Source organism: Bubalus bubalis, chromosome 8 (genome assembly GCF_019923935.1).
Source record: "Bubalus bubalis isolate 160015118507 breed Murrah chromosome 8, NDDB_SH_1, whole genome shotgun sequence".
NCBI lineage: Eukaryota > Metazoa > Chordata > Mammalia > Artiodactyla > Bovidae > Bubalus > Bubalus bubalis.
In genome coordinates, this window is record NC_059164.1 from 108,910,034 (window position 1) to 108,933,865 (window position 23,832).

Sequence of the window (23,832 nt, forward strand, 5' to 3'; positions counted from 1 at the left end):
AACAGATGATACACTTTTTTATCACATTGATGATTTTTTTGGTTATTAAATGTTTGTGGCAATTATTGTATAATTAATTACAGGAAAGGTGTATCATGCCCCAAATACATGATCACATTGCATTAAACATATTGCATGTAATTTACATCTAAATAGTAATGACACTATTATGATTCTAACTTTATTGGAAAATTGAAAGCCAGGAAGGTAAAATAATTGGAATGTGTTTCGAAAAATATTAAATGTCTGATCTGTGCTTATAACAGTCTTGTATGACATGAAATCCCTTCCTTATGTTTGCCAATGTTTGATTGTTAAATAGAACAAAACTAGAGGGACATGTAAATTTCCAATTGATTGATTGATGTTCAGTCACTAAGTCATGCGCTACTCTTGGCAACCCCATGGACTGCAACTAGCCAGGCTTCCCTGTCCTTCTCTATCTCCTGGAGATTGCTCAAACTCCTGTCAGTTGATTTGAGGAAGCCATCCAGACATCTCATCCTCTGTCATCCCCTTCTCCTCCTGCCCTCAATCTTTCCCAGCATCAGGGTTTTTTTTCCAATGAGTCAGGTCTTTGCATCAGGTGGCCAAAGAATTGGGGCTTCAGCTTTAGCATCAGTCCCTTCCAATGAATATTCAGGGTTGAAATCCTTTTGGATTGACTGGTTTGATCTTCTTGTTGTTCAAGTGACTCTCAAGAATCTTTCTAGCACCACAATTTCAATTAGGCATCTAAAACTGTTTTCATAAAGGAATCTCAGCAGACTGATGACTGCTGTTTTAATACAGGCTATACTCCAAAGTCCTCTAGCTCCTTGCCATGCTCACTGCATTCATCCTTAAAAGCCAACTTTAACTTCACCCCTGGGTGTCTTGTCTATCACCTACGGCCAGCCTGGTGGTCTGTCGATCTCTTTCCTCAAATCTGTGGCAGCACTTACTGCATTTCAGTGTGATTCCCTGTTTGCTCTTTCATCTCCCACCCTCGACTATGTGCAGAGTTGATGTGAGACATTTTATAAAGTCACTCAGAGTTTGCTAGGAAAGCAAAAGTCCCCAGGCTAACTTTGTCTTTATAGTAAGAGGATCCCTTATTTAGCAGAGAAAAACAAAGTGAGGCTTTTGATCCTGAACTGAGAATTACTTGTTAAACACCAAAAATACCAATGTGCTCCCTCTCTCTCTCAAGGCATCTTTTGGTTCAGAATTTCTGCTGTGTGCAGTATGTCGGAGCTACCGCACAACTGTCTGGACTCTTTGAGAGAGACTGAGAAATCAACTTACATAGCAGTTCTGCAGGATCAGATCTGGAAGAGTTGCCTCAGATGTCCTGCCGCTTATGGGTGATGATGTCTACAGCGCAAGTCATATGAAATACGTTCTCCTTAAACCTCCTATTTACAGTCTTGCTGTATAGATTTTGTCACTTTGGATGTAGCTGCCAAGCCGCTTTCTGCTCAGTGTCTCCAGACTCAGTTTTATGGCCGGCTTCTAAGGACCTTGGGACACTTCTGGATTATGACACGCAGAAACATTCATGCTGAAACCTGCCTGGGGATAGACTCTTCTGACATTAAAAAAAAAAACTGCTAAGATATGGGTTGTATAATGTTAAGAAAATGACTCAATGGCTTAGTCATTATGTATGTATTGACATGGACACCAAACTGCTATTGGATGACCGCTTGGATGACCGCTATTAAACATGGGAAGTAACATTGCAACTGGAGGATCTTTGGTCTGGTGTTCAACATTCATCTCTACAGGATGTGCAGTTAGCAAAGGCAAGCTATTTTTCTTAAAACTGATTTATAAGATTATTTTTAGTGTTATGAATATTCCCCAGAAAAAAATGTATATCATCCTGCTGCTAAGCGCTTCAGTCGTGTCCGACTCTGTGCGACCCCATAGACGGCAGCCCACCAGGCTCCCCCGTCCCTGGGATTCTCCAGGCAAGAACACTGGAGTGGGTTGCCATTGCCTTCTCCAGTGCATGAAAGTGAAAAGTGAAAGTGAAGTCGTTCAGTCGTGTCTGACTCAGAGATCCCATGGACTGCAGCCAACCAGGCTCCTCCATCCCTGGGATTTTCCAGGCAAGAGTACTGGAGTGGGGTGCCATTGCCTTCTCCTGTATATCATCCTATATTCCTGTAATTTTCAAGATACTTGTACTTGCAGTATTAATTTCATCCATTATATTTCCAACCAGATAGTCTAGAAAGAATCTCCTATTACCCAAAATTATACTCAGTGATTATTTTTACCCCAAAGCAGTGTTTATGCTTTGTCATCAATTAACAGTATCTAAATTACAATATGTATTCATAAGGTGACAAAAATTATAAATACTTTTAAATGAAGTGACAAATGCAAAAAGTGTGGTGAACTGGAGGCCACGTATTTTTAGTCTCCTGAAGATGTATATACTGGGCACACATTTTTAAATATTTAAAGTAGAGAATCATGATAACTAATGAGAAAAGTGTTTTTATAAGCCCTTTCCATTTATATTTAAAAAACATGAAATTTAAAAATTAGTTTGTAACATTTGTGAAGGGGATGTGTGAGTACATATATGTATAATTTATATCCCATCCCACCAAATCTAAAGATGCTTAAACTGAAAAATAAAAAGTATACATTAAAAGGATCAAAAGTGTATTACAATCACGAAAAACTAAGATATACTAAAATGTACCAACTACCATAAATTAAATAACTTCTGCAATTTAGAGCTAAGCAAATTTGGGCTTAGTGACAGACAAAAGAAAAAAAAAACTAGTTTATTTAATATTCATTCACTTGTGATACAAGGAAATAAATGAGCTTTTCTGTAAATATCAGTTGCTTGACAGATAATTCCATGAAGAATTAATTTCTAAATACACACCTAAACCACATTGCATAATATGTTTGACAATATCTTGGAGTAAAATATAATTATTTTAATGTTTGTATCAATATATCGCTTATTTTTGAATGGCCAGCTTATAAGAAAATATCATCTCTAATTTTAGAGAAATATGTAAAATTTCCTACATGACAGTATTAGTGGGAAGTCACTCAGGCATTGGACCCTTCAACACAATTATTTCCCAGCTCTCCGCTGAAGGTCTGTGAGGCATGAAGCCTATAAAACTGGGAGAATCCTCTTTACAAATAAGAAAAAATTAAATCTCCAATTTGGGACATTTACAAGAATATGTCCATGTGTTCACCTAGGATTTGAAAGGATCCAGAAAGTTAATTTTATTAGTTCCTTGGGCAGTGACTTCAGTCCTGCTTCCTGAGCATAAGTAATATGTACTCATACATACCTTTCATCAGTTTTGCTTCCAGAAACATGCCCCTTTTTCTGAACCCTTGGATCCCAACCCAGATCTCAGACCAGAAACCTGAGTTAGCGTAAATAGATTCTTCCCTCCCATTAACACTCTCTCCATCCCGCCATTCTCACTCCACATTTGACATCCAAACATATTGATAATTTTAATTCTTAATCCTTACCATTTTCTTTCTCCGAAGTAAGCCAACAAACCCCTTCTGGCCCTTGGTGATTCTAAACATTCCTCTTCATTTAACCTGTACGGTCAGCACCTTACTGCCATGCGCTCTAAGCAAACGTGGTTCTCAAGCTGAGAGTGGGTCACAATCAATTACCTGAATAGGTCTTGAGAAATCGAAGACATCTGGGATCCTTTACTACAGACTTGTGTGATTGGTTCCCTGCAGAGGGATGGGGGTGGGGGATGGGGCGGGGGTTGTTACTGTGAATTTTTTTGAAATAAAAATACCTGACACAATTTATACACAGACAGCCCACAGTGCTCACTTTGAGAATCTGCCTTGTGGAAAATGATTATGCACTTCATGTCTCTTTTCTTCCTTCACAAGGCACAGTATCTTGTCCATCACAAGTATTTAATAAATACATAATTAGCATGTGAAATGGTAACATTAAAATATTTCCATGAACTAATTTCCAGATGAAGTGAAGCTCTAAAGAAAGGAATTGAAGCTTTAATTTTCATGGGGATTAAATTTAAAGACCCTAGTACAGTGTGATCATTATTGGAATCATGAGAGGTATTTGCTAGAAATTTGATTTTCAACTATAGCCAGACCTTCATACCAATCTCTGGGTAATTTACATTTTCATTAGCTTACCAAGTTATACCGTCATGTACTTTCATACTTTAGTGACACAAAGTGAAAAGTGAAAGTGAAGTCGCTCAGTTGTGTCCAACTCTGCGTATGGACTGTAGTCTGCCAGGTTCCTCCATCCATGGGAATTTTCCAGGCAAGAATACTGGAGTGGGTTGCCATTTCCTTCTCCAGGGGATCTTCAATCTTCCTGTACTAGAGATCAAACCTGCATTGGCAGGCGAATATTTTACCACCAAGCAACATGGAAAGCTGTCACAAGTAATCCTGTGGTTAAACTCAGAAAATAAGATACTTTTCAGATATCATCTGTACACTGATAGAACCTTATGTTAAGACCATTTTAAGGAATTATATACCCTACCTGTTATAGATGTCTCTCTCCTGTTATCTCTTTACCATGAAGGGAGACCACAGCATTGCTGCAAAAGTGTGTGTGTTTGTGTGTGTGTGTATCCTTAGGGGGTAAAAATGTTTTGAAACTCCTAAAGAACTTAGGGATTCAGTTGCAACTCCAGAATTGTGAGGAGAGGATTTGGGTCTCTTTAATATAGAGGTCAATAACCCATTTCAACCTTTTTTTTTTTTTTTAATTAGATTTGTTTTGTGGTTTCAACTAAAGTTGAAGTCAAAAAAACACAATCCTAACCCAGCACTTTAGGGCAAGGATGACTGTTCTGGAATCATGCTCAGTGCTTTGCCAGGGCACCAAGTATTTAGATGTTTAGAGCTATGCTCTTGCAGAATGGGGTATATTGAGGAAATCCGAGGAGTGATTCTGATGAATTCCTGCATTCTATGTAATCTATCTCGATCTTCCACAATCCTATGAGTATTAAATTGCCCAGACTTTTAAACAAAAATGTTATCTTGGGAATGAGGGATTTTTTTTTTTAATGTGTCTCAAAAGATGGCTATTTCCGTATCAAAGCCCGTACTTGCTGGGAGATATCCGTGCTATAACACAAAATCCCCGTTGGATTCTGATTTCTTCTTGCTAAGAGCTTTGATCTGCTCTTTTGTTCCGGAAGTCTTAACAAACTGTTGCCGGAACTTCTGCCTGCATCTCAGATTCTTTTTTTCTTTTCACTTTCCCAGTTCTAGAGCCACTTGACCTTGTCTGAATGGTAAGTCTTCCCCGTTTAAAAGGACAGTGTTCTGCTTTCTCTGGTTGCTCTGCAAATCAACCCTAGCGCCTACACTTCACTAACTGCCTCCCGCTAACAACTCCGACCTTAACCCCCGACGTGGCCCTGCGGGGCCCGGTTAATATACCAAGTTTCAGCTCGACACCTCTGCCTCCACCTGCTTCGTCAGATATATAGGCTGCTTGTTTCTCAAGACTTTCCTGTGTCAGAGGCTTCTTTTTTTAAGACGTGGATTTGCTGTGGTGACAACGCGAAATTTCCTTTGAATATGTTAAATGCGATTTTGGCAGTAGCTGGCAGCAGATCAGATCATCAAAGGTTCTATTCATTAAACTGTCCACAATCACCATTTTTATTTGCCCTGTTGGAAGCAATGCATCATCATTAAATGTTGCAGGGAGGCCTTCGGAAAGAAAATGTTTGTGAAACCGATTGCTGGTATTCCTTGCTAACAGTTGGTAGATGAGACTGTTTCAGGCACAGAACAAAATATTGTCATTTCCTAATAATTTGTTTATCAAATGATTTTTGGTGATATTCGTACTAGGAGGGCTTTGAGGGTAGACAGAAAAGGATTTTAGGAGGAATGCATTGAACTGTTCACCTCCAGATACAATACTTGTAAATATTCTGCAATAATTGTTATGTGTATTCATTTGATGAGGCTTTTTTCTTTAGCTCTGGATATTAACAAAGATAATTCCACAAACAATAAAATAATTCTTTATGTCTGCCTAAAGATTCACAATTTCCAAAATGTTTTCATGTAAATTATCTCATTCCATCACAGCAAAAGCTCTATGATGCAGGCAGGGTAAATTTTAACATACCCATCCTACATCTCAAAGACTAAAGCCCACTGAGGGAACCTGGTTTGCCTTCTACTAACAAATGGTGACCCAAAGCACGTGCTTTCCTGTAGTATATTCAGGTTTTCCTCCTGATGAAGTTTACCTGTAATTACCAACTATGCATCAGATGAAAGCAAAGCTGGCTAGTTGAGCCTTGTAGAAAGTGCCCAGGACTTCTGTTAGTTGAGACTTTTAACTCCTAAAATTCCATATAGCACAGTTTTAAGAGAGTAATTTTGTGATCAAGTCTGCATTTAAGAAAAAGAATAAAATAGAAAAAAAAAGAGAAATTACTCTGGCATAATAGATCAATAAAAAGGGGAGCACACATGAGCAAAAGTCAGCATCTATCAATCCACAATAGGTTAGAGATGCTGTAAAACTAGAAAAACAAGCTGAAATATCACACGAGTTTTGTATGCACCATATTTAGGGGGATTGGCCACCCACACAAGTTTACCCTAATGTATTCTGGATAGGCTCCTTCTAATTCAACATCATTTTTTCTTTCTAGCAATAATCATTGGAAAGTACTTTTAAGTATTATGTGTCTTCTATTTGCTTAAAGAAAAGAACTCATGTTACCACTGCAAGTCTATTGACTATTTTATAAAACAAACCACAGACTACTCAGGAAAATGCCCAACACAATAAATCCAGCGCAACTTGCATGCCTTATCCTCTTAAATTTTGCTTTTAGATTACACTCTGCTTCCTTTAATACACATTGTTACCTGATAGCTCAGCTGGTAAAGAATCCGCCTGCAACACAGGAGACTTCAATTCGATACGTTGGGAAGATCTCCTGGAGAAGGGATAGGCTATCCATTCCAGTATTCTGGTCTGGAGAATTACATGGACTGTAAGGTCCATGGGGTCACAAACAGTCGGACACCACTGAGCAACCTGCATTTTCATTTTCACCATAGCACTAGAACTTGGTATAACAAAAAGATTTAAGACTTGATTTGCTGGTAAAGAAAAGTAAGTTCAGACCTAGCTCTGGAAATTATTTCTTAAATGAACTTGGACCAGTTAATTATAGAGGGTATCATTTTATCATTGTAGAATAGTGATAGCAACGCTTACTTTTTAGGTTAATTTTATGTATGTGTGTATATATATATAAAATCCTGTTTCACTTACATATTTGAATTTACATATATATATACATATATATATATAAAATTCAGTTTCTATATCAATCTAATTGCAATGCCTGGAACATAATAAATAAATGCACAATTAATATTTGTCATTTCAACTAACCTCTAAGGTTTCATTTGAGCAAAGTGTCAGAAAATTGTTAACGATGGCCTGAGAGTCAGTTTGATTGGCCAGACTGACCTCTTGAAACAGAATTCCTCATAATTGGCTCCTTCCAAGGTTGAGAAACAGTTACAGGGTGAGCCTGGAATATCTCCTTGTTCCAGAAAGTCTCAAAGTGTTTAAAAAAAAAAGCAGGATCATTTCACATGGCTGCAGAAGCCAGTTAAAAGGGGTTCCCATTAGTCAAAACTGGAATATTATTAAAATTAAGTACAATAATGAGTTATAAGCCATTGAAAAAATTGAAATACATGATTTCATATTGATAGTGAGTAGGCAAATGAATATATACATGTTTGCATGCATACAAAGAGACATAAACAAAGGAGAAGGGAGGCCTTTTGCTTAAGTAGAAGGGGAATCACCACCTTATAAAATGGGTAGGTGCAGGTCAAGTGGGGAAATCATTGTCCATCTTCATAGTAGGGATTGGATCAGCCAAAACCCATCATTGAATGTTAGATCTGGGGAAGACTTTCAATGAGAAGCAGAATATTTGCACGGTCTTAAAATTTTTTCCCAATTGATTACTTACTAATTACAAGGAAAAATAAAGTAATTATACATAATTGTTCAAGTGACCAAAAAAATTTCAATACTAAGAGACAAATGGATTTCATGACCTTGAGGACACATCACCTGGGCAATAAATACTGCTCAGAATGAAGACATCTAATCTAATCCCAAGTATATACCAGATAAGTACAAAATGAACATATGTCTCTCAAATACCAAAGAAGAAGGCAGCTGAATTCTTCGATAGATTAATGTCATAAAAACTGAGAAAGCCTGTGTAAGTATTCCAAATTAAGGAAATCAGAAGAGGTGTGAAAACTAAATACAATTTCTGACTCTAGATCGGGTCCTGTATTGGGAAAAAAACTCTATGAAGAATATTATTGTGTTCTCTGACAAAACCAGAGTGTGAATGATAAATTCAATTAGAATATTTTCATGTGTTGTTATAGTCATGTTAAGGCTTTTGAGGTTAATACAGTAATTGTACTGTGGTTGTATGAAAACATCACTATATTTAGGAAATACTGAAGTACTTAGGGGTAAGAAGCCATGATATATGAAACATTCCTCAAAGGATTCAGGAAAATGTGTGTGTGCATGTATGTAAATTATATATATGTGTGTGTGTGTGTGTGTGTGTGTGTGTGTGTGTGTGTAAATAGAGACTGAGAACAATAAACAAATGATGTAAAATGCCAGCAAATGGGTAAATCTAGGGAAAGGAAACATGGATGCTCGAATTTTATTTTTGCAACTTTACTGTAAGTTTAAAGTTATGTCCAAATCAAAAATTAAAAGATACAGATAGAACTTTGAATAGCAACATATTATTTTCACCAAAATACAATAACCCTAGTAAAGATCTCTGAGCTCAAAATCTGTTACTACATTTATTTCATTGATGCATTTTCTGAATGCCTTACCAACATGTATTCTTTTTTTTATCCAGGGGAAATGAGGATCTATCCAAAATCACAGTTTGCTTTGGTGAGTTTGTGGGTGGATCTTGCTTTTCTCACAGTATTTTTTTCCTGCCCTTTGTCATTCAATTTGCTAAGCATTCAACAGTGGCTTGTTTTATGAATAATAAAATGCATACAGGTTTTACTTTCAGTTTTTATGGAAGAGAAGGAGCTAAGGGCAAAGACCATGTCTTATAAATTCTCTGAGTATTTTTATTGAGTTTTTTAAAATTCATAGTTCTAAGATTTTAGAGCTTTGAAATAAGAGATTTTGTCATTTTTTCTCTTTATTACACATGTAGATTTAGTGGGCATATCTTTTTCAAATTACATATTATATGATATAGAACCAGTGATAAATTAATAATTTCACCTCTGTTTTGTTTTGGGGGACATTCTCACAATGCTAGGAAGTTAAAAAATGCTTTCAAACCTTTATAATCATTCTATGCCAATTCTGGAAAAATTTCAAGTTCTGCTGAAGATATTTTTGTATCCAATATCAGTAACTTTCACATTGATATTTTCTTTATCATTTCTTTTTTTATTATGTTCTAATTGGTAGTTTATAATACTAAATAAACAAAATGCTGTTTTCAGTTCAGAACACTCACAATACATGAGAATCATTGAATTAAACATTTACCAATATTTGAACACATAGAAAATGCCAAATAGATAAATGAAAGTATTCAATTAAGAAGTTAAATTTTAATAATCACATCTTCATTAGCCTATAATAGATATTTTTGGTACAAGGAGATTTAATACATTGACACCTGAAAATCCATACATCTAAAAGTAGATATAGTTGAAGTATTGAAAGATTCTAGTTGAATTTCTCTGCCCTAGTCTCTCTAATAAGATATTTTAAGTGTTCAAAATCTAATAGAATTGCTTCAGGCTTTTGGTTTGAATTTTCAATGCACTGTCTAAAATAACTTCAGGACTAAAATGTAGCACTTTAGCTATTTCTAAAACATGGTAATGGACCCCACTAACTCTAGTAAGTACTACTGAATAAGGAGGGAATGGGCAGAGGATTTAAGAGAAACATATCTAAAATTTTATATAAGTAAATTCCTTAAAGAAAGTTATTACAGCATTGAGTTAAGCTCAGGGATTTTGATCTGAATACAAGCAAAATATACTTATAGTCTATGGAATTATTTATTGAAGCCAAATTATTGATGTGTTAATCTGCTAAGGCAGCCATAACAAAATACCAGAAACTTAAATAAGAAAAATTTATTTTCTCACAGTTCTGGAGGATAGGAAGTCCAAGATAACGGTGCCAAGAGATCTGAGTCCTCATTGAGGACTCTCTTCCTGACTTGCAGACATCTATCTTCTCTTTCTGTCCAAACAACTGGAAGAGAAAGGGAGAGAAGAAGCAAGCTTTCTGGAACCTTCTTTTAAAAGTATGTTGATACCTTCATGAGAGCCCCACCCTCATGATCTCATCAGGACCAGTTTATCTTCCAAAGGCCCCCTCTCCAGATGCCATCACAGTGGGGTTAGGAATTCAAGGTGAATTTGGGGGAACACAATTCTGTCCATGACAATTGTCTTTGAAAGATGTTTGATAATCCTCTAACATGACCTTTAATTATGTGCAAATCAGGTGGCACAGTGGTAAAGAATCTGCCTGCCAATGCAGGAGACACAGAAGACAAGGGTTCAATCCTGGGTTGGGAAGATCCCTGGAGTAGGAAATGGCAATCCACTCCACTATTCTTGCCTAGAAACTTCCGTGGACAGAGGAGATTTGTGGGCTACAGTCCATGGAATCACAAAGAGTGGGACACAGCTGAGCATGCATGTATCCTTAATTTCCACTATTGATTGTGAAGGATGGTATAGACATGTTGACATGAGTGAAAATAATCTTTTATTAAAAAAAAGAAAATGTTTAACTTATGTAAACTTATTGCCACTGCTAGTCTTGAAATTTGAAAACTTCGTATTATAATTCTTTATCATTCTGAAAGAAGACGAAAAATGGCACAATTTCTTCACACTTTGCTAATCTTATCATCTAAAAGAAATGGGTATTTTTAGTCTATCTCATTTATTTTTATGAAGGAAAAAAGAAATTATATTTCATTATAGCTCATAGTACTAAGACAAAGACTAAATCAGATAGATATATATTTCTTGTCCTTTAAAAATATGTTTAATTCCTCATTTTCATTTTTTGTTTGGATTCTCTGGGTATAATTTCAACTATAGAATATATGTTATGATTTCTAACTAATAAAAAGATAAAAGTAGAAAACAAACTGAGAGGATGAAACACTTAATCTTAAAAACACACAAGGGAACTAAAGAATTCTGTATTTGAAACCACTGTTTAAATCTCAAAGCACAGAAAAAAATCATTTTAAATATGTAATGATATGGCCCATTAATAACTGAAATCAATAAAAAGTTAATAAAATTAAAAGTACTCAGATAAATATTCTTTTTAAATCTTTTAATTTGTATTCAAAATTTTTCATTAATATAAATAATGTATATTAATATAAAACTTTCTTTTTATTAGAAAAAAAGCTTTAGTCATGCATATTTTGCCTCCTAATAAGACTATATAGGCCTAGAATTTCTCTGATTATATATTTAATGTTGTCAATATTTTTATAACATTTAACGAACAATTGATCACTGTATTGTTCATTAATGGTCAAACTACCACCGTGGGCTGAATCTGGTCCACTGGCTGTTTTTATAACTTTATTGGAACATAGCCACAATCATTTATTTGTGTACTGTCTATGGTTGCTGTCATGCTTCAATAGGGTTCAGTAGTTTTAACAGATCTTCTGGCCCTAAAATATTTGCTACCTGGCAGATTACAGAAAAAGATAACCAGCTCATGCAAAAAAAATGATACTTAACCCAAAGAGTGGATATTCTTTTTTTGTTGTTAAGCAGAGTTGACAGAGAGAACATGCTTATGTATTTTTCCTGATGCTCATGTATTTTCATTTTTGCCTTCAACAGCATTATTTTTACATATATAGGCTATAATTCTATAGTTATCCTTAATTGTTTATGACTCACTCATTCTATAATACATGCTCTGTTTTACAGTAAATCTTTTTCAAATTGTTGCTTAGGACACATTACTTTTTATGGAGATTTTCCAAATTTCTTTGAAAATTTTGAAATTGTAATGTCAAATTTGGAGATTTAGAGTACACTACCCCACTCCAGTACTCTTGCCTGGAAAATCCCATGGACGGAAGAGCCCGGTAGGCTGCAGTCCATGGGGTCACTAAGAGTTGGACATGACTGAGCGACTTCCCTTTCACTTTTCACTTTCATGCATTGGAGAAGGAAATGGCAACCCACTCCAGTGTTCTTGCCTGGAGAATCCTGGGGATGGGGGAGCCTGCTGGGCTTCCATCTATGGGGTCACACAGAGTCGGACACGACTGAAGCGACTTAGCAGCAGCAGTATGGCATATAGTACACTATGATGGTGACTGCAATCATGAAATTAAAAGATGCTTACTCCTTGGAAGGAAAGTTATGACCAACCTAGACAGCATATTAAAAAGCAGAGATATTACTTTGCCAACAAAATTCCATCTAGTCAAGGCTATGGTTTTTCCAGTGGTCATGTATGGATGTGAGAGTTGGATGGTGAAGAAAGCTGAGCACCGAAGAATTGATGCTTTTGAACTGTGGTGTTGGAGAAGACTCTTGAGTGTCCCTTGGACTGCAAGGAGGTCCAACCAGTCCATCCTAAAGGAGATCAGTCCTGTGTGTTCATTGGAAGGACTGATGTTGAAGCTTAAACTCCAGTATTTGGCTACCTCATGCGAAGAGTTGACTCATTGGAAAAGACTCTGATGCTGGGAGGGATTGGGGGCAGGAGGAGAAGGGGACGACAGAGGATGAGATGGCTGGATGACATCACCGACTCAATGGATGTGAGTTTGAGCAAACTCCGGAGTTCATGATGGACAGGGAGTCCTGGCGTGCTGCGATTCATAGGGTCACAAAGAGTCGGACACAACTGAATGACTGAACTGAGCTGAACTGAACTGATAAAGCCTTAAAAATTCAGGCCCAATAATATGTATTCCTTGACATTTGGAAAAATCTAGAATAGCCTCCAGTGGCTTAACTACAAGTTCCCCACTCCCTCCTATGGAGGAAGTCCTCTAACCAAACAAATGACCTTCCCTCTTATAGGGTCCAGGCCCAGTGCCTGATTATCCCTGAGCAGTAGGTTTTAGCTCCCTGCCAGCTATAGAATTAGTCAACCCTACCACAGGAACCAAGAGCCACCTCCCCAACTTGATCATATGAAGCCTATCATACACAGGCATTGTCATTCACTTTGTTTCCAAATGCAACTCCATGTGGTCCAGCATGGTGTATAGTATCCTTCATCCCCAAGCTGTGATTCTGTGTGACTAATATGCTGCTGTCAATCTCGTCTATCTAATTACAACCATCAGTTTAATCCTAGGAAGGGACTCTGTCTTCAGCAATGGAGTGAATAGGAGGCGACTAAAATATATCCATCCTAAAGGAAATCAGTCCTGGATATTCATTGGAGGGACTGATGGTGAAGCTGAAACTCCAATACTTTGGCCACCTGATGTGAAGTACTGACTCATTGGAAAAGACCCTGACGCTGGGAAGGATTGAAGAAGAAGGAGACGGAAGAGGATGAGATGGTTTGATGGCATCACCAACTCAGTGGATGAGTTTGAGTAAACTCTGGGAGTTGGTGATGGACAGGGAGGCCTGGCATGCTGCAGTGCATGGGGTTGCAAAGAGTTGGACACAACTGAGCGACTGAACTGAAATGACTGAAAACATATCCCCATGACCACCAGTTCTTTTGCACATTTGCAGCTTTTGAAGCTTTGAGACATTCAATAATACATGTACATACTTTCAACTTTTAATGACTATTTTTATTAAGGTTTCTGATAAATTCATAACATTTTTCTTTGGTCTCTTTCATAAGAGTACTCTTTATCTCATTGTGAAAATATTTTCATGCCCAAAGTCACTAAGCAAATACTGCAAAATAATAGTAATCTAGTTCTTCCCCTGTATCTCCCCTGTCACTTTTAAATTTTTTTCTTTCAAAATAAACAATTCTTATGTACATTCCTTTGCATCCAAGAGACTGGTTTATATTCTTAAGAAATGGCTGCTCAGAAAAATAAAACAGTCTCATTTTCTGAACAGTGATATTTGAGTTCCAATGTGTGTTTTTGGTGAAAATCTATGCAAGCATGCTCCTAGTGCTGAACTCTAAAAAGATTAATCTGGTTTTCACAGTATCATTCAGGACCACTGCTGTGGTCCTTGGCAGCTAGAAGTTTAATTCAGTGTCTCTGAAGCTGATCACCAAGGAAGCACTTAAAAGGTTGCTTTGATTCCTGACAGCATGCATGAAGTTTAAAAAAATGGGGTAGGGAGCCACAAAGAGGACTTGGCAGAAGAAGCATTTCTCAGTATACAGAACGTAGATATGCAAAGAATTCAGATATTGGGGAAACTGTATATTCTAAAATAATGAACTTGGGCTGCATTTGGAAAGAACATTTTTTTAATATTTTAAAACATTTAAAAAGATTTATTTAAATATTTAAGTTTTTTATTTTTTAATTATGATTTTAATAAAAACAATTTAGTCAGTGGCTACCTCAGTGCAAACATCAAGGCATGCTAGCTGGAGCACAGCAGTGATAAGGTGAGATAGTGGGATAAGGAGGTCCACTGGGTAAGGAAACATTAGGTGACATCTAGCTTCAGGGAAGGATGGAAGAGTGTTCAGAGCTTCTTTGTGCCAGAAAGAAGGGCATGAGGGTTAGCAGAACTGAAGAAGTGTTTGATTTGAAACAGGGAGATGTAGCATTGGATGCTGTGTGATCTACACAAGCAGAGCAGGAATAAAAATCAAGTATCTCAGCAGACACCGGTGTTTAAATGGATCATTCTGAGAACTGGATGGGGCAAAACACACAGAAGCAAACTTGGACAGACAAGGGCAGATCAAGGATGAAATACTGTCCCAACCATCCTAACTCCCGACATTATTATTCTAGAATGACATTCCAGGAAGAAGCCTGTACAGTGGGGTGGGGATAGCATTGGAGAACTCTGCAAAGACTGAGCTTACACCTATAAATCAATTAACAGAGAATTGACTCATACGTCTTCTGGTGTTAGAAAGAATTGTTGTTCAGCAGATAAGTAGTGTCTGACTCTTTGTGACCCCATGACCGCAGCACCCAGGGCTTCCCTGTCCTTCATTATCTCCTAGAATTTGCTCAAGTTCATGTCCATGAACTGAATGGGGGGCTTGAAATTAAAGCATTGCTGAGTGAGTAAGAAATTTCTTGCCACCTGGATAGATGTCTTGTCACTTTCCCCACTGTCTTTTCAATACCTGATCCAAAATGATTAAGCTTATTTTCAATACTTATTACTGTTAACATATGAATCACCTTCTTAGCGATTATATGAAGCCTTTGTTATTCCCATGTTCAGAAGGGTAATGTTAAAACATATATGCACTAAATGGGGTTATTTTTATGCTCTTTAATAATGCACACATATAAATACATTAGTAGTCATAGAATAGAAACGAATCCTACAATTTTCTCTTCTCATTTAGAAATAGCTCAAAATATTTATGCAAATTGTTTTAACTTTTGTTATATATACATGTCTCTTAAAATGGCAATGTAATATATATGAAACATTTAGTGTTACATTTTACTGACAAATAACTCACTACAGATGCTTATATGCCATATTTGATGCCTACACACTTACATCCTTCACCAACTTCTATTCCCTTAGGAAACTGAATTTATTCATATAAAATAAGAGTGTATGATGATCTGCTTCTCTTTTTTCTCTTCATAGCCATCTCAATATACTGATTTAAATTTCTGTTTAACACTAACTGGAGTTTTTCGGGTTTTTTTTAAACTTTTATTTCTTCCAATTTCTTCAAGATGACTATAAGCAAGTCTTTCTAAATGTCCAATAGATTATACAGAAAAAGGAAACACTCTCATAATGATAGTATCTATAATTATGTCAATGAAACAAGAGAATCTTCTACCAAATTCAGAGGGAATTGTACCCAGATCAGTGGTATTTTATCTAACAGCATTTCTTAGCTTGAAACTTTATAAAAACAGCGAAAGTAATGGTAAGGAGTGAGAGAACCTGCCATATTGCATCATCTATTAGCAATTCACCTATGAACAAAGCCTACTAAGAATTTGATTGGGGTCACATTGAGTCTATAGTTCTAAAGGGAGAATGGACATCTCAACCAGGCTCTGTCTTCTAATCTATGAATACCATGTCTCTCTCCACTTATTTCCATGTTTGTTGATTTCTTTCATCAGAAGCTTGCAAGTTTTAGCATATACCTTTGTTGTGGAGGATTTATACCTAAGAATATATACATTTGTAGTGCTGATGCTTTGACTAGACAGACCTTTGTTAGCAAAGTAATGTCTCTGTTTTTTAATAAGCTGCCTAGGTTGGTCATAGCTTTTTTCCAAGGAGCAAGCGTCTTTAAATTTCATGGCTGCAATCACCATCTGCAGTGATTTTGGAGCCCCCCAAAATAAAGTCTGTCACTGTTTCCATTGTTTCCCCATCTATTTGCCATGAAGTGATGGGACCAGATGCCATGATCTTAGTTTTCTGAATGTTTAGTTTAAGCCAACTTCTTCACTCTCCTCTTTCACTTTCATCAAGAGGGTCTTTAGTTCTTCGCTTTCTGCCCATAGGGTGGTGTCATCTGCATATCTGAGGATATTGATATTTCTCCCAGCAATCTTGATTTCAGCTTTTGCTTCATCCAGCCTGGCATTTTGCATGATGTACTCTGCGCATAAGTTAAATAAGCAAGGTGACAATATACAGCCTTGACGTACTCCTTTTCTGATTTGGAACTAGTCCAGTTCTAACTATTGCTTCTTGACCTGCATACACATTTCTCAGGAGGCAGGTCAGGTGGTCTGGTATTCCCATCTGTTGAAGAATTTTCCAGTTTCTTGTGATCCACACAAAGGCTTTGATGTAGTCAATAAAGCAGAAGTAGATGTTTTTCTGGAACTCTCTTGCTTTTTCTATGATCCAGCAGATGTTGGCATATTGATCTCTGTTTCCTCTGCTTTTTCTAAATCCAACTGAAGAATTGATGAGCACCAAAGAATTTGCTTTTGAACTGTGGTGTTGAAGGCGACTCTTGAGAGTCCCTTGGACAGCAAGGAGATCAAACCAGTCAATCCTAAAAAAAAATCAGTCTTGAATATTCATTGGAAGGACTGATGCTGATGCTGAAGCTCCAATACTTTGGCCACCTGATGCAAAGAACTGACTCATTGGAAAAGACCCTGATGCTGGGAAAGATTGAAGGTAGGAGGAGAAGGGGATGACAGAGGATAAGATGGCTGGATGGCATCACCGACTTGATGGACATGAGTTTGAGTAAGCTCCAGGAGTTGGTGATGGACAGGGAAGCCTGGAGAGCTAGAGTCCATGGAGTCACAAAGTGCTGGACATGACTCAGTGACTGAAGTGAACTGAGTGTTGATGCAAATGGCTTTATAGCTTTTAAATTTTTTTAATTCTGCTTTTTCATGGCTGGCATGTAGAAATACAATGACTTTTGTATTAAAGAAACACATACTTTTATAACATGTATTTATGTGAACATTTGGGCACTATAGGGAAGGGAAATCTTAGTTTAGGTTTAAATAATATCACTCCCAACCCTTAGGAGTAAGTAAAGTGAAACAGTTTGATTTTTCTGCTTCTTCATTTCTTATTTTGTCATTAGATAAAACACATTGTATGTGATGTCATTAATAGTCACAATTAATGGAGATAGTTAAAAGGAATAATCGGAATGGAGAAAAATAGTGAAATCTAGTACTTTTATGAAAAATACCATTAAGCTTTCAGTTAATCGACTGCTACCTAAAACCAAGTTGTTTATAGTATTCCTTCTCTCCCTCTCTCTCCTTCTTTCCAGTCCAGATGAGAGAGAAAAAAAAAATCGCTGAAATTATCTCTGCACACAACAAGATTCCAAGAAATACTGTCTTTATATAAACTGCTGAAGATATGAGGACTTAAGCTATTTTCATTTTATTTTAATGTCACTTATGATATAAGAGTGTCTCTTTAACACAAACCACTAATTATTTGGAATATAAATTGATCAAACTGTAAAATATATCATCCCTAAAAATGAAAATTTGAAGCAACAGGAGAGGGATAAAGGCAGAAGATTGGCATGAGATAAATTTAGAGGTCTCCAGACACCTGACACTCTCTAAATTAAATCAATAAGTGCAACTCTGTGGACCTTAGGTCAGCTGAAATGAAATAGTACAAATCAAATATTTCACAATATGTGTTAGTGCTGTACAGATGAACACATAGGAGAATCTTAAATTTTGAAAAATAATTGGTTTGGAATTATTTATCTCAGTAGCAAATAAAAAATCATATATATTTTAAGATAATTTGAATTAAAGACCTTTATATACATTTAAAATTAATAACATGGGCATGTAACATACAACATGGCCAACTATAGTTAATAAAATGGTATTGCATATTTGAAAGTTGCTAAGAGAATAAACCTTAAAAGTACCTATTATCACAAGGAAAAAATGCTGTTACTATGTGGGGTGACAAAGGTTAATTAGACTTATTTGTGGTGATCATCCCACAATATATAAAATATTGAATCATTGACTGTACATCTGAAGCTATTATAATGCTGTGTGTTAATTAAACCTCAATACCAAGAAATATTTGAGAAAGGACAATTTTAGGTACATAATAGGCACAACTGCAGATACATTTTTAAAAATGCAGAAAGGATCATATGGGTGACATAATAGCTGTGTTGTAGATAACATGATTGTGTCATGTGCCTTTAAATTCTCAAAATACATGCATGTTTATGGTGGGAGCATTTTTTTTTAACTTTTTGTTTTGTATTGGCATATAGCCAATTAACAATGTTATGACAGTTTCAGGTGGATAGCAAAGGGATTCAGCCATACATATCCCCCACGGACAGAGGAGCCTGATGGGCTACAATCCGTGGGGTCGGTGGGGTCGAAAAGAGTGGGATACGACTGAGAGACTGAGCACACATGCCAATTGCAATAACCCCAAATCTCCATAACTCCATGAACTTAGTGTTTTGTAACAACCAGGGCTTACTATTTTTTATTTTGCAATCAGATTAAATATCTTTCACAGGTCATCTCTACCAACACCAGCAGACCCAGGCGTTGGTGCTTAAATCTTCTGCCTAGAAGTGATATGTTACTACTCATGTTGATTGACTAGAGAGAACCACCTCACCAATAACCCCTGTACAGGGAGAGGCAGAAAACTTTTGGGGGACAGTAATACATTTTATCAAAATTTCTAATAATTTCAAGGATGATAGCATACTTTTGTTTAAAAGTGTAAATTGTAAGAAAATATTCTGTTTCTAAATAACTTTCTGATTCCAATGCACAATTTCACCACTGGTAAAATGTTGATCATTGTGATTTTAAGATGCTAATTTCTGATGGTAGAGATTCTAATGTTGAAGGAAAGATAATTTCCTCTTGTATTATCTGTTATTATATTTTATTATACTCACAAAATTAAACTTCATTACCTTCCAATTTTTATTCACTTAACATAAAGAGTACTTCTGGTCTTGGCATCTTGAATTCACAAGGGCACTGAAGTTTGGTCCAAGTTGCCAACCACCAAAACAAAAGGGACCCGGGATTTTATTATTGGCAATATCCTTGTGTGCTCTTCTGTGACCATGGCAGCTTTCTTAATTGTCCATGCCAATCACTTCTCTTATAGCCAGTGTTCTCAAACAGCACCCAGAAAAAAGTCCTTTAGTTTTGGACATAACCGCATACTTCTCTTGGTGGTGAAGCTGACCCTTCAGCCATTCCTTCTGTTATTTTTTGCTCTACAGAAATCTCCTAAGATATATAGCATATCCAAAAATATATTTATTTCTTTTGATTGGAATCACACCTTTCTCAGGCCAGTCCTTTGCTTTCAGTTTTGGTTTTTGCCTCTCTCTCCTCTCTACTGCTCTGTGAACTATATTTCCTAGGCAGCCATGTCAGCTGGCTTCTTGCTAGTTCGTCCATTGGGAAGTGCTGATGGAGAACTGGAAGTTGGGAAATTGGGAACAGGAAGCAATGAAGAAGCTAGGTTGTTTCTCTGCCTCCTCTTCACCTATGTGGAGTGTCCAGCCATGATTGCATATTTCTACATTCCCAGTTTCTGCCAGACAAGCCCATCATAGTTCCAGAAGGGACTTCTGACCCTGGGAATTCATCCCCTGCTTCACCCAGCTGGGGAGCTTTGAAGATATCTGCTGTTTCTAAATTCTGGTTTGCTCACCATCTGCTGCTTTGTTTTTTAGCACGTCCATCACAAATAGAAGAATTCCCTGTGGTGTTCTGACTGATTTCATGCTCGAAATATTACTCAAGATAGTTTAACAGTATGATTTCAATATATTAAAAATAATTCTCACAATAACAAATCACCTACAGCCATCACAAATGATGCAATAAAGTGGTCAGTCAGGGTGAGGTCTTCAAATCATGGTGACGGAACTTCAAGCATATCACTCTAGCAAAAATACGTTGTTGTTGTTCAGTTACTAAGTCATATCTGACTCTTTGCAACCCCATGGACTATAGCCTGCCAGGCTCCTCTGTCCATGGAATTCTCCAGGCAAGAATACTGGAGTGGGTTGTCATTTTCTTCTTCAGGCCAGTAAAAATGCAGCAACACAAAATTTCTATTTTTCCTATATAGGTCATCTATAAATGTGCCAACTTGTACTTATATTTCACTATAACTGCACTGATCAATAAGATGATCTAGGCTTTAATAGTTACTTAAGTATCCACTACATCACATAAGATTAACTACTACTTTTATGATTTAGGATTGATCTGCTTCTACTTCAACCTATCTATAAAGGGACTTTGATGCTTTTGAATTATGGTGCCGGAGAAGACTCTTGAAATTCCCTTGGAAACCAGTCAATGCTAAAGGAAATCAACCCTGAACATTCATTGAAAGGACTGATGCTGATGTTGAAGCTCCAATATTTTGGCCGACTGATGCAAAGAGCCAACTCATTAGAAAAGACCCTGATGCTGGGAAACATTGAGAGCAGGAGGAGAAGGGGAAACAGAAGATGAGATGGTTGGATGGCATCACTGACTCAATGGACATGAGTATGAGCAAATTCCAGGAAATAGCAAAGGACAGGGAAGCCTATCATGCTGCAGTTCATAGGGTCGCAAAGAGTTGGGCATAACTTAGTGACTGAACAACAGATAAAGGGACTGCATATACCATTGGAAGATCTAGTTTCCTCTCCTTTAGGGTCATCAAAATCTTATCATGAGAAGCTTCAAATCATATGCCACGTCTCCCAATATTTGTTTAGACTCACATAGTTTAGAGAATTTGGTGTACGAATAGGTAACTTTTCACAGAACAACATACTGATTCTACCTTGGAAGATAAGGAAAGAAGAGCAAATTTTTGTTTTGTTTTCTGTAAACAGCACTTCTATGATAAAATAGCAAGAATGAAAATTTTACACTGGTCAAAAGTTTTTGAATATTCCTATTCTTCATAAACCTTGATAAACCAAGTTCCCTCCCCCTGACCCCCTTTTCCTACTCTGGTCTCATTCTCTTAAATTCCAAAAATTCTTACTTCATTTGTTCATTTGGCCCTTTCTGGTTTGTTTTGTCATTGCTTTTCCTTCAAATCAGGGACCATTTATTCTAGCCTTCACATGGAGTCAGGCTTCTGAGAAAAGTCAAATTAAGATGTTTAAGCTCATCATTGCTTTATATTCACTTTCTTCTTACTCTATTAGAGGGGAAAATATTGACCTTTTCTTCTCTTACTTAAACCTTCATAGTTAAAATTATAATACAAGAGTATTTTAGAAGAAGTTTAAGAAGAAATAAGCATATGATATTTAAAAGAATGAAAACAATAAATCCCTCTGATATATGCAGAATGGATTCCCCAATGTTAGTAAATTGAAGAAAAGAGTCATTTTTGGATATATATCCAAAAATAAATTGAAATCAAGATCTCAAAGAGGTATCTGCCCTCTTATGTTCATTTCATCTTTATTTATAATATGCAAACAACATAAATATCCATGGACAAATAGATAAAGTAAGTATAATAATTACACATTATACATAGTACATTTCATTGTTATTCAACTTTTACGGACAAGGAAATTCTGTCATCAGCAACAACATGGATGACCTTGGAGAACATTACACTAAATGAAGTAAACCAAATGCAGAAAGACAGATGCTATATGATCTCACTTACATACGGAGTCTAAAATGATCAAACTCTTAGAAGTGGAGATAACAATGCTATGGAGAGGAATAGAAAGGTGATGGTCAAGGTACAAAATTTTAGTTATGTAAGAATCAGCTCTGGAGATCTAATTATGGCAATGTGACCATAGTTAACAAGATTGTATACTTGAAATTTGCTAAGATGGTAGATCGCAACTGTTCTCATTATACATATGCACACAGAATTGATAACTGAGGTAAAAGATATTTTAAATTATGTTGAATGTGGTTATTTTATTTTACAATGTATATAAAATCATCAAATTGTACACCCTAAATAGATACAATTCATAATTGTCAAATATATATCAACTGAAATAAAAAAGGAAAATAGTTGTCTCAAGACCTATTGCATGGGGACCTCCTGGGTGTTTCTGTGGTTAAGACTTCACCTTCCAAAACAAGGGGTGTGGGTTTGATCCCTGGATGTGGAGCTAAAATCCCAAAACCAATAGAATATTGTAAAGTAATCAGCCTCTAATTAAAATAAATAAATTAAAAAAAAAATCCCACAGGACTCCTGGCCAAAAAACCAATACGTAAAACAGAAGCAATATTGTAGCAAATTCAATAAAAACTTAAAAAAAGACCTACTGGATAAAGGGTCTGAGCCAACATTGACACCTGGTGTCCCACAAATTGATTGTGGCCCCCCTATCACAATGTGATCACGTGTTGTGCTGTGCTTAGTTGCTCAGTCATGTCCGACTCTTTGCAACCCTGTGGGCTGTAGCCTGCCAGGCTCCTCTGCCCATGCGGATTCTCCAGCCAAGAATACTGGAGTGGGTTGCCATGCTCTCCTCCAGGGGATCTTCCCAACCCAGGGATCAAACCCAGGTCTCCCACATTGCAAATGGATCTTTTACCATCTGAGCCTCCAGGGAAGCCTAAGAATACTGGAGTAGGTAGCCTATCCCTTCTCCTCAAGCTGGGGTCTCCTGCATTGCAGGCAGATTCTTTACCAGCTGAGCTACCAGGGAAGATAGTGTCAAGCAATTTCTTGTTGGTTTCCTGCAAAGAAACTACTCTATCATTTCCTCTTTTAGAAGTTTCTAGATACCAATCAAAGCAAGCATGGCTGGCGTTTTCTAATTGGGCGTGCAAAAATATCAATTTTGGAATATCAGAAGAGCCCCAATATGGCCATTTTAGGTTGAGAGCTCTCTTAGTATAATTTCTCCAATTAACAAGGTACTTGAAAATATGAGCTGTATACATATTGCACATGAATCTGGCTGGAGTGTTAGTCAGAGGCCAGCTTTCTGACACCCCTTGCTTCTGTTTTTGAGATTCTGTTTCCCATTTTAAGTTGAATTTGTCAGGGGTAAAAATCACTAGTGAAATTTTGTAGTGGGCCTGTGTGCTGCTTTTGAGCTTAACTCCTCCA

At 36.7% G+C, this 23,832-nt stretch overlaps 2 long non-coding RNA genes across 3 annotated transcripts in view; one reads left to right on the forward strand and one right to left on the reverse strand.

Moving 5' to 3' along the window:
• Positions 1–3,658, reverse strand: part of LOC123334913 — a 53,676-nt gene extending 50,018 nt beyond the window's left edge. For both annotated transcript variants that reach the window (XR_006553113.2, XR_006553112.2), the window contains exons 1-2: positions 3,511–3,658; positions 1,288–1,570 (exon numbers count right to left, since the gene is read on the reverse strand). This is a non-coding gene — a long non-coding RNA (uncharacterized LOC123334913). The remainder of the gene's footprint in view (positions 1–1,287; positions 1,571–3,510) is intronic.
• Positions 3,659–4,397: 739 nt separating this feature from the next.
• LOC123334914 lies at positions 4,398–21,119 on the forward strand. The gene is made up of 4 exons (XR_006553114.2): positions 4,398–5,294; positions 8,964–9,001; positions 10,239–10,397; positions 20,987–21,119. It is a non-coding gene; the product is annotated as an uncharacterized LOC123334914 (long non-coding RNA).
• The last annotated feature ends 2,713 nt before the right edge of the window (positions 21,120–23,832 follow it).